This window comes from Cnephaeus nilssonii, assembly GCF_951640355.1.
Source record: "Cnephaeus nilssonii genome assembly, chromosome: X".
Taxonomy (NCBI): domain Eukaryota; kingdom Metazoa; phylum Chordata; class Mammalia; order Chiroptera; family Vespertilionidae; genus Cnephaeus; species Cnephaeus nilssonii.
The window spans coordinates 23,055,308-23,064,703 of NC_137071.1; the positions used below are offsets into that span (position 1 = coordinate 23,055,308).

The window sequence follows — 9,396 nt, forward strand, 5'->3', positions numbered from 1 at the left end:
GTCACCTGTCGGGTTTCGTAACCCCGTGCTGTCCAGTGTCCCTTGAATCTGCCTCACTCATCTTCCCTCTCCTTTTAGGACACATTTGAGGATAAACAAACAGGAGGTCTGTGAGAGTCCCTCAAACTCATGTGCTTCAGTGTCACCTCATGTAGTTTGTGTAAAGTGACCACGTGGGGTTTGGGCAACTTGCCCCTCAAATGGCATGTGCTCATCTCAGGGTTCCACTGTGAGGTGAAATTAGGAAGCAAAGCAACACAGGAGAACCTTGTGCTTACCTGGGATTGGCTGTGCATGCTTGCGTGCCTGTGTATCTGAAGGAGAAATGAAGATCTTTGGACTTCACATATATAACTAGTGTCTTTTCAGGTTACAATTTGACATATAACCAATTTTTTAAATTGTTTTTTTGTTAGAGCAAAAAAGTATTGTGATGTCAATACCATATTTTAAAAAAGATTTTTCAAAATTATTTTTTGGGAGAAGAAGGGAGGGAGAGAGAGAGGGAGGAAGGAAGAGAGAGAGAGAGAGAGAGAGAGAGAGAGAGAGAGAGAGAGAGAGAGATGTGAGTGTGGAACATCGATTGGCTGCTTCCTGCACCCACACAGGGATTGATTCCACAACCCAGGCATGTGCCCTGGCCAGGAATTGAACCAGCAACCCCTTGGTGCATGAGACAACGCCCAACCAACTGAGTCACACAGGCCAGGGCTCAATATCATATTTTTTAAAAAATTGTAACCTATTAAAATTAACAGAATAGTAATGAGCTAATTACACTGAAGTTGCTAAGTATTGGCATTCTGCTCTATACATCCCTGTTGTGGTCGTATGAAATACAGAATTCTAGAATAGCTTGATTTGGTAATGCTAAACTTTTTATTTACAACTATGATTTATAAATGCTAACCTTTACCTGAGTTTAAATGCAGTTTATTTTTCTGCTTATTTATATATGTAATTCTTGAGATAACATTTATAAACCAAAAGCTATAAATTTTTAATTTAGTGTCTGGATTTACAGATCTCTGACTTCATTAACTTCTTGATTTATAAACAATCGACCAAAAGTGCCAGTTGATAAACGCAAAATCTTCTGCTGGATTTATGCATCTAACCAAGAGACCTACTATAAATCACTGTCATGTTTGCAAATGTTCCCATTAGTTAGTGCTTTGGCTGTCTGATTTGAAAACACCTTCTCTCTTTACTCTTTAATCCTGATTTATCTTTTTAATATATGGCACATTCTGATAATTTGTTACTACCAAGTGCTGATTTATAAGTCACTGTAATAAATTTTATAACATAAATTTTAAAAGCTTTGAGTTAGGTACACTATATTTTTGAAAGCTTTATGGCTGAAAAACAATTCTCAGAAGCAAGAAGTAAATTTTACATTCTACAAAACAAAACATGGAGTGTTGGTCAAAAAGTGTTTGTCTTTTCTTTCTGTACTGTCTCTCCACCCCCTGCATTAAGATTTCCCTTTTTAACCAAGTGTGTACAGTTGTTGGCTGAACCTAAGCAGACTTCTAAGCAGAAATATAAGTGTCTGAGCTGAACAGATTGATATGATTACAGTGTACTAAACCTCTTGTTGAACGGGGGAGCATCTGTAGGTGTTATCTTGGTTGTCTCTTATGTCTGGGCTTTTCATCTGCTGGGGACACACTGGTGCACCTTTGGTCTTAAATCCCTGCTTCGGGAGCTCGAATACTTGCTGAGCAGACTGTTAATTACATATCTGTTGAAGTTATTTATTGTTTCCCTGGCTAAGGGCTGAGGGACTGATGTTTATCAGTTTTATGCCCTTGCCTACTGGGGACTGAACTACTGCCCACAGTGAGAGAGAATTGCTCCCATAGGGGATCAGGGCAAGGCCTGAGGGCTCTGAGTAAGGATTAGCATTTTAAAATTATAATATTCTCAGAGATGTTATGCCCAATAAAGAAAATGGATGATTTTCCTCCTGTTCATATCAAAGCTAGCACATCTGTGTGGTTTACTTTGTTCCTTAGGTTCATGTGGTTTACTTTTATACTTTTCTGAAGGGGGTGGGTTTACTACCAAGGTTTTTTATCTTCCCAAATTTTCGAGAGCTAAAAACCATCTAAAGTGGGCAATTAACAGCATTTTGGATCAACTATCAAACAGCAGACAGAAATTGTACCCTGTAGTTTTTATGTTATCCTGGTACTTATAGGGATCTGGGCAATTTTTTGCAAGAAAAAATCATGGATGGAAAATTTACAATATAGCAGTTAAGTTTGACCATAAAGCATTTTTTTCAATAAAGTATTTTTAACAACACAATTTTTATAATAAAGTAGTAAATATATTTTTATTAAAGACCTCCTTTGGAGAGATCTCTGAGCCAGGCATTTGGACTAGAATGGGGCACGTGGAGGAATAAAGACAATGTTCTAAATGTTCAATACATGGCTTGTGTCTTCAAGAGCAAGTCAAGGAAGCAAGGCAAGATTCAAATCCAAAATAGTTAATAAATGACACAAGATTTTTCCTGGGAGATCCAGGGCTTACCTAGGTTTCCCTACTCAGTAGCTATGTGAGCCACTACAAATCACATCAGCCTTTCAGTGTCTTATTTCCTCTACTGCACATAGAGAAGAGTTAACAAATATTCATTGAGTACCTTTTATTAACCAGGCACTGTCAAGACTATTGGAGAATGAATAATCAAACAAAAATCAACTTAATAGAATTAAAATCTAGAAGAGAAGGGAGGAATTTCTATAACTAATGTCAAAAATTTAACTGAGTACATTTTAAGATCTAATTGGCTTTATTAAGTGATTCATGAATCAGGCAGCATCTTATCTAGCAAATAGAAGGGCACTCCTAGGGGTTACACAAAATGAAAGACTTTTTTATTAATTTAAATTCTTTATTGCTTAAAGTATTACATGAGACTCCTTTTTCCCCCCATTGACCTCTCCCCAGCCACCCCCAGCCCCCAGAAAAAGCCCTCAACCCCCTACTGTCTGTGTCCATTGGTTATGCTCATATGCATGCATACAAGTCCTTTGGTTGATCTCTTAACCCCCCACCCCCCGCCTTCCCTCATAGGTTGTACAGTCTGTTCGATGCTTCTATGTCTCTGGGTCATTTTTGTTCATTAGTTTATATTATTCATTATATCCCACAAATGAGTGAGATCATGTGATATTTATCTTTCTCTAACTGGCTTATTTCGCTTAGCATAATGCCTTCCAGTTCCATCCATGCTGTTGCAAATAGCAAGAATTCCTTCTTTTTTACAGCAGCATAGAATTCTGTTGTGTAGATGTACCAGTTTTCTAATCCACTTGTCTGCTGATGGGCACTTAGGCTGTTTCCAAATCTTAGCTATTGTAAATTGGGCTGCTATGATCATAGAGGTGCATATATCCTTTCTGATTGGTGTTTCTGTTTTCTTGGGATATATTCCAAGAAGTGGGATTACTGGGTCAAATGGGAGTTCCGTTTTTGGTTTTTTGAGGAAACACCATACTGTTCTCCACAGTGACTGCACCAGTCTGCATTCCCACCAGCAGTACAAGAGGGTTCCTTTTTCTCCGCATCCTTGCCAGCACTTGTCCTTTATTGATTTGTTGATGATAGCCATCTGACAGGTATGAGATGGTACCTCATTATTGTTTTGATTTGCATTTCTCAGATGATTAGTGACTTTGAGCATGTTTTCATATGTCTCTTAGCCTTCTCTATTTCCTCTTTCGAAAGGTATATACACTGAGTGGCCAGATTATTATGATCTCTGAACGCATAATAATCTGGCCACTCAGTGTATATATATACTAGAGGCCTGGTGCATGAATTTGTGCATGAGTGGGGTCCGGCCAGCCTGGCCAGGGGGAGGGGACATGGGCAGTTGGCCGGCCTGCCTGTTGGTCGAACTCCTGGTCGAGGGGACAATTTGCATATTAGCCTTTTATTATATAGGATATACACTGAGTGGCCAGATTATTATACGTTCAGAGATCATAATAATTTGGCCACTCAGTGTACTTAGGTCTTTTGCCCATGTTTTTATTGGATTGTTTACCTTCCTTTTGTTAAGTTGTAGGAGTTCCCTATAAATTTTGGAAATTAGGCCCTTATCAGATATAACATTGGCAAAGATATTCTCCCATGCAGTGGGCTTTCTTGTTGTTTTATTGATGGTTTCTTTTGCTGTGCAGAAGCTTTTTATTTTGGTGTAGTCCCATTTGTTTATTTTCTCTTTAGTTTCCATTGCCCTAGGAACTATATCAGTAAAGATATTGCTACAACATATGTCTGCTATTTTGCTGCCTATGGCTTCTTCTAAACTTTTTATGGTTTCCATCTTACATTTAAGTCCTTTATGCATTTTGAGTTTATTTTTATGTAAGATGTAAGTTGGTGGTCTAGTTTCATTTTTTGCAAGTATCTGTCCAATTTTTCCCAACACCATTTATTGAAGAGACAGTTGTGACTTCATTGTATGCTCTTGCCTCCTTTGTTAAATATTAATTGAGGAAAATAGCTTGGGTCGAATTCAGTGTTCTCTGTTTTGTTCCATTGGTCTATATGTCTGTTCTTGTGCCAGTGCCAGGCAGTTTTGAGAACAGTGGCTTTGTAATATATCTTGATATCTGGTATTGTGATCTCTCCAACATTGCTCATCTTTCACCAGATTGCTGCAACTATTCGTGGTCATTTTTAAATTCAGATGAAATTTTGGAGTTTGTTCTAGGTCTTTGAAATATGCCATTGGTACTAGTATTTTAATGGGGATTGCATTGAATCTATGAATTGTTTTGGGTAGTATGGACATTTTAATGATGTTGATTCTGCCAGTCCATGAACACAGTATATTCTTCCATTTGTTTATGTCTTTCTCTATCTCTTTTTTCAGGTCCTGTACTTTTCTGAGTACAGGTCCTTACTTCCTTGGTTACATTTATTTCTAGGTATATTAATTTTTTTGTTGCAATGGTAAATGGGATTTTTTTTAGTTTCTTTTTCTGTGAGTTTATTATTGGTGTATAAAAAAGCCATATATTTCTGTGTGCTAATTTTGTATCCTGCTACATTGCCAAATTCATTTATTAAGTCTAGTAGTTTTTTATAGTGGCTTTAGGGTTTTTGATGTACAATATCATGTCATCTGTGAATAATGACAATTTTACTTCTTTCCCAATTTGGATGCCTTTTATTCCTTCTTTTTTAAAAAAATATATTTTATTGATTTTTTTTTTACAGAGAGGAAGGGAGAGGGATAGAGAGTTAGAAATATTGATGAGAGAGAAACATTGATCAGCTGCTTCCTGCACATGCCCCACTGGGTATGTGCTTGCAACCAAGGTACATGCCCCTGTCTGAAATCAAACCTGGGACCCTTGAGTTCGCAGGCCGATGCTCTAGCCTCTGAGCCAAACTGGTCAGGGCTATTTCTTCTTCTTGTCTGATTGTTATGGCTGACACTTCCAGCACTATAGTGAACAGGAGTGGTGAAAGTGGGCATCCCTGTCTTGTTCCTGTTCTTAGGGGAAATGGTTTTAGTTTTTTCCCATTGAGTATGATGTTGGCTGTAGGTTTGTCATATAAGGCTTTTATTATGTTGAGGTATGATCCCTCTATTCCCACTTTGCTGAGAGTTTTTATCAGAAAAGGGTGTTAGATTTTTGTCAAATGCCTTTTCTGCATCAATTGATATAATTATGTGATTTTTGTCTCTCAATTTGTTTATGTGAAGTATCATGTTTATTGATTTGCAGATATTGTAATAGCCTTGCATCCATGGAATAAATCCCACTTGGTCATGGTGTATGATCTTTCTAATGTAATGCTGGATCTGGTTTGCCAGAATTTTGTTGAGGATTTTAGCATCTATGTTCATCAGGGATATTGGCCTGTAATTCTCTTCCATTGTATTGTCTTTATCCGGTTTTGGAATTAGGGTTATGCTGGCTTCATAGAAAGAGCGTGGAAGTGTGTCTTCCTCTTGAATTTTTTGGAATAGTCTGAGGAGGACAGGTTTTAGTTCTTCTTTAAAAGCTTGGTAGAACTCCCCTGTAAAGCCGTCTGAACCAGGGTTTTTGGTTGCTGGAAGATTTTTTTTATTACTGTTTCAATTTCATCCATAGTTATTAGCCTAGTCAGGTTTTTTTATTCTTTCTGATTGAGTTTTGGAAGGTAGTATTTTTCTAGGCATATGCCCACTTCATCTAGATCGTCCAGTTTGTTGGAGTAGAGTTGCTCGTAGTATTTTTTTACAATCCTTTGTGTTTGTGGGGTTGGTTGTTACTTCACCTCTTTCCAAAATGGAAGACTTTTATATGAATAAAGGTGGGTCAAGGAAGCTGTTAAGAAAGAAAGAATTATTTTTAGAGCAGGAACCTTATGGGGGGAAAGGAATGGCAGGAGTTTTATCATGCAGATCACCTCTTCTATTCAATGAGGCATGGAGAGCTCCCAAGTGACAGATTACCTCACTGATGTTGACCAGAAAATTTCAGACCAGTTGATATGTTTCTGGGAGAGTTTGGAACAGCAATTATGTCAGGTATTAAATTTAGGTTTGATATCATGGGCTTTAGCACAAGTGACACCATTTTGGGCCTGTGGTTTTCTCTTTAACACTAATAAGGTCATTTATGTTAGAAAAGTTTAAATATTATAGACGAGGAGAAAAATACCTAAAGTCCATTTCAGCCCTGTAGTATTAGTGATTTTGTGATAGATGTTTATAAATCCATAAGTAGTGAATGTTATAAACGTTGCTGTTACTTGTTCCATTTATTCCACATAAAAATTACCTTTACACACAAAAATTACATATACAAAACATCCCTCCTACTTTTACAATATTTTTTTTCAGAATCATATTGTTAAAGTAGGTAATTATTGCATAGACTTAGTGTTTCAAACAGGATAGAGAGGGAAAAAGAAAATTGTGTCAAAAAAATAAAATAAAGAAAAATAATATTTGTTATTTATTTTTTTGCATGTCAGAAAAATGGCACTGCTGTCTGTGCTCTACTGCTATTTCAATACTAGACTTGATCATGATGGACAAGAAACCTGGTCATATTGTTACTAGACTGGGCCAGTAGTTGTCAGCCAAAAGACAACTCCAAAATGATATTATGAGAAAGAACTTTATTGTGAGCCAGCAAGCAAGGACACACTCAGGGTCACTTCCCAAATCTGCATGTCCCTGAACAAAGGATCAGATTCATCTTTATTCAGGGAAGTCATGTATAAACATCAAGGTAAACTTTGTCATTGCATATATAGGTGAGGACATTCCTGCTCTTGTGCAGTTAGAAAACATGCATATATATATATATATATATATATATATATATATATATATATATAATATGTTCAATGATGGAAAATCTCCTCCCCCTGAGGGGAGTTTTTAGTATTATAATGAAGGTATAATGAGAAAAGTTCATGAGGATGTCACTAGAGGGTCCTCTATGCTTTAGATGGCCTCAGCTGGTTTCAGCCTTATCAAACCTCTGGTTCTGCAAAACATCCTGGGCTTGTTCCTGAAAAACAGCTCTGGCAACTATCAATGTTAGGGATGGTACAGGTATAAAAGAAAGTTTAACTAATGAAATCTCTGCCTTTCTGTTAAACATTTAGCAAATTAATAGAATATAGTTACACAAACCTTATAAAATCTAGGGTGGTCTAAGTGGGTTTAATTTAATAAAATTATGAACTGTACATAAAAGTTAGTCTATGCTAGGCTATCTGTTAGGTTAGATTACAACATTGTTGTTACACCTTGAAATATGAATGAATTTGGTAGAATAACCAGGAACTGTGTTTCCTATCTTGAACAAGATTTTAGGGGAACAATAGGAACATGCAGTGGTGTCCCCAAAGAGCAGCAACTGACCCAAGAAGTATTGTCCTTGAGCAGGTCCTGGCATTGAAGATGTATATGAGTAATATACAGGGGTGAGCAGAAGTAGGTTTACAGTTGTGAGTATGCAAAACAGTTTATTCTTGTATTATTATTTATTAATTATCTTATTATTTATTTGTGTTACAACTGTAAACCTACTTTTTCCAACCCTGTATTTGAACTTTACAGACCTCTCTTGTGGTGCTTCCTCCTCTTTCACTGAAAGGTTTGGGATTGCCTTATTTTCTTTTTTTTTTTTTTTTAATAGTAATACTGAAAATTTTATTTTCAAATTTTGGTCAATAAGGAGACAAATAATAAAGTTAAGTAGTCAAAAGAAGTACTTAGAAAAGTATAATCATTCATATATACAGTTAATATTCACTTCCAGTTGATTCAATCCTATTTACTCATTTAAAATATAAAATACACCCTAATTTGTCAAGAAGCTGACCACATTTAGCACCAGGAAAGAAACTTTATGTTAGTTTTTGAACATGACTTCATATCTTGTCATAGGGAAAAAACTTTCATAGAATCTATATGTAGTTGTAACTATCAATTAACTAAAAAATAGTTTTAAAAAGTAACTGCTGCACATCATTAATTCACAAGCAATTAAAAGGAAATAAACCTTAAAACCAGGACTACTTGATACTGCGCACAACTCTCCTACAGTGGTTTGTTTTCATCTCCTCCAATGCTTATTCCAAGTGCAACAGGGTAGCTGGATCTGTCTGCAGAACTTTGGTGTTGCGATCTCCATTCTGATTAAGGTGTAGCTTTATAGTCACCGATGGTTTTATCTGTTGCTTGAGGCTTCTGCTTGAAAACTGTACATCTAGTCGCCATTCAATGCTGTGGTAACTGGGGAGGTCTGATGCCAGTTCACTCAAAATAGTTCTGATCTCCTTTCTTTTATCCAGATAAAACTGACGCAACAATTTGTTAATTCTTCCAAGAATCCCAGAACAAAAATAGAGTCTTGGAAATCCATTTCAGAAATCACGAGCTTTGAGCTTTCAGTGAGCAGGTATATTAATCCTTCCACGCCATGCTGGACAGTGTCACTACTCACATTGGGTTTTCTGGCGGCGCCCTCATAGATGTTGGTGTTAGCGCCTCGCCTCAGGAACTCCACCGCAATCCGCAAAAACTCTGCAACCACTGAGCTGTTCACTTGCAGCAGAAAGGCTAGGTGCTCCTTGTGCTCCTGGGACAGGTCCAGCAGCATCTTCGCTGGGCCACCACCTTCCCTTCAGTGCAGACCCCGCCCTCGCCACTCATGCCTTATTTTCTTGATTGCTTAGGGCAATTTTCTTCAGTGCCTTGGAGATGCAATTGGCATGGATTTATACCCTCAAGATTGGGTGTGTTCCAAATTCCATCACTGCTTTGCTATGACCATCAGGGGATTAACCTAATTATAATATTTTTAAAATAACTTGGTTCCTCTCACTGATACCAGAGAAAACTTCCCAATGGTA

General features: G+C 37.2%; 1 pseudogene across 1 annotated transcript; it reads right to left on the reverse strand.

Moving 5' to 3' along the window:
* Positions 1–8,556: 8,556 nt before the first annotated feature.
* Positions 8,557–9,143, reverse strand: LOC307095962 (COMM domain-containing protein 2-like; annotated as a pseudogene). Its single transcript has one exon. The product of its transcript is annotated as a COMM domain-containing protein 2-like (transcript).
* Positions 9,144–9,396: the final 253 nt, after the last annotated feature.